The following is a 2,856-nucleotide window of genomic DNA, read 5'->3' on the forward strand; positions in this document are numbered from 1 at the left end:
GGGCCGGTTCTCCGTCTGCAACAGGCACTCGTGAGCGCAGCCAGGATCTAGCAGGCCCGAGCCACAACGTCTTCAGGAAACACATGGAACGTTTGTAACATTCTGAGTTCAAGCTTTCCTTCGTGAGTTTGTATTCACCCTGAGAAGCAGGGCCCCAGGAGAGGGACTTTGGGTAGGACCTCCCCTGCCTTTTGAACTCAAGGTCTGAGGTTAGCGATGAACGGCCAGTCCATGCTGGCTGTTGGGGACGTAGGCAAGATGTGGTAGCTACTTGTAGCTTTCGGGCACTGCGTCCATGGCGATGGGGCTGGGGTGGCCTCGAGCAAAGCAGACTGCTCCAGAGCGGCCTAGCATTGCCCTTTCTCCTTGGGCCTCGCTCCAAGGCATCGGGGACGGGAGTGTGGAGGACAGGACCTTTGGGGAGATGCGGGCCCGGCGGGCACAGGTGCTGTGTGGTCACTCCGGGAGTTTGTTCCGCCGGAATCTACGGTGACCCTCCTGTGTCCTGTCCTTCACGACCCTGATCTGGCTGCTCCTGCCCTGGAGGCCCCGTTCTGCCTGTTCCCCTCTGCCGCCCCCACCTCCCCCCTGCCTCCTTCCCTCCCCTCCTCATGAGGTGATGGCCAGCCCTCTCGAAGGCCTCCCCGGCTCAGCCACAAAAAGCCCGAGAACTAGGACGCCTGCCTGCCGTCCTCCAGATCAAGGGCACCTTTGTGCCCCACAGGAAGGGGCCGCCCGGCAGCCTGGCCGCAGCCCCGCTTCACCGTGGGCCTGCCCTGACCCCACCGGGAGGAGGATTTGCAAGAACGTGTGTTCCTTGGACCCCCGCCCCCCCCGCTGGGAGTGCTTGGGAGGAAAGGACCGGCAGCTCCCCCCCCACCGCAGGGTGCTCCGGTACCAGCCACGGTCTGGACATGAGCACAAGGAACCAGCTCTTCTGCTTTGCCTTTAGTTTTTCCTTGTGTTGAAGAGTCAGACTGGCAATAAAATGCACTTGGACTGTCGTCACTGCCCTACCATGAGGGGCCGTGCCTGGGCTGTCATTTCTCCAGGGCCGGGACGTGCACCGCAGGGCAGGGACCCACTTAGTTGCTGCAGGTAACAGGGCACTTGGAACTATGGAAGAGCTTGTACAGCTGCTTCTGGTTCCGCCCGGCTCGTTTCCTGGGAAGTCCGTGACTTGCGGCCGTAGGACGGACACCTCCGTGGTGAGTCGCGGCTTGGGCCTTTCCTCCCCGGCCTCTACTGCCACCCCAAGTCCCCTGGGTTCTTGTCCACACACCCCCCCCCCCCTCCCCCTCCCCCAGCCCTGTCAGAAGCCACGCTTCTTTGGGAAGGGGGAGGAGTGACCACTGAGTCCCCGCAGTTAAGAACGGCCCACACCGGGGCTTGGCGGTGGGCACGCGGACTCCTATCTGGTCCGGACTGAACCGGCGTGGCCACACACAGCCTTGTATTAGGAGAGCCTAACAGGCCTCTGGGTTCCCAAGAGCACAGCTGGCTGTGCAGACACCCGCTTTCCGCGGGGGCGCCCCCGCCAAGGGCTCCCGGCCAGGCGGCCTTGCCTTGGCACGCGGCCCACAGCGCGCCCCCTTCCCCCGCAGGCCACCGGCATTTGTGGAACAAAGACCGCGCAGGTCAGGGCAGAGAAAGATCAACTTGGGTGGCTTCCGCCGCATGTGGCCTCGGAGGAGAGTCTCACTCCCTGTGCCCGGGGTTTTCCCAGAGCATGAAGTGGGGCCCTGTCCCCGCTCCGGACCAGTATGCGGTGTGGGTGGGGTGAAGTGCTTTGGAGACTTCATAAACAGGGCGATGGAACCGGGGCCTGGTTCTCGTTTCGAAGGGAAACCAGCTCCGGGAAAGACTTTCAAGCAGACGACTGGCTCCACCACATGCAACCAGTGAAAACTGGCACGAGTCCGCTTAGTCGAGCCCCAGAAAGGGTAGCTGGTTCTGAAAGCATGTCCTCAGTGAGCAACTCTTTTAACTGGAGACCCCAAACAAGAAGCCCCGCGTCTGATCTCACCACGCCCCCTACCGCCGGGCCTCCCTCACGACCTCACAAGCACGGGGGGGGGGGGGGGGGGGGGGGGGGGGGGGGGGCCGGAGAAGGGAGCCAGTGTCCTCACCAAGCATGCTCCAAGTGTGGCCGTAAGCTCCCTATCTGCCACAAATTCTCAAACAAGCGCACGGATGTCTCCAGAAAGGCTCTCCTCCTCGTCCCGGGAGAGCCCCAGCGGTGCCTCGGGCACATCCTCCCCATGCAGGGACGTGCAGGGAATGGCATCCCGTAGGAGGGCTTCACGGGGGTGTCCTCCGTGCTCGCCTTCCGACCGGTGCAACGAGGAAGGCCCTTCCCAGATGCCCAGGCCCTGGGGTACAGAGGGGACCGGCAGGGTCTCTCCAGCCTCGAGAGGGGAGCAAGTAAGTCTGGGGTGGTGGGAGGGGTCCTCTTCTCCAGGACGAAATGTCACCCACTCGATTCTATCACTTATTTGCAACAAGCCAAGAATATCCATCACTTCCCTCGGCGATGCAGTCTGTGCCGGTGACCGTGCGGTCAGGGCCAGGGAGCGACCAAGCCCAGAGGGCAACCACGGCCGCAGTGTAGCCACACTGTGACACGGGAGCAGTGCACTGCCTTTTCGTGAACACGAGTGAAGGGCAGGAGGTGGGAAACAATCGAGCCTTTTATCCTGTCCGTGCCAGGGACCCTGGTCAAGGCAGACGCTTCAAGGACGGTGGGTGGCTTTTTAACTTCGACGCACAAGGCAGCTTCGCGGTCGGAATTCTGATCAGTGATACTCTAGAACCACACAGATCACGAACATCCCCGGATAAAATAAAGGACAGAAC

This window comes from Neofelis nebulosa, chromosome 11, assembly GCF_028018385.1.
Source record: "Neofelis nebulosa isolate mNeoNeb1 chromosome 11, mNeoNeb1.pri, whole genome shotgun sequence".
Lineage (NCBI taxonomy): Eukaryota > Metazoa > Chordata > Mammalia > Carnivora > Felidae > Neofelis > Neofelis nebulosa.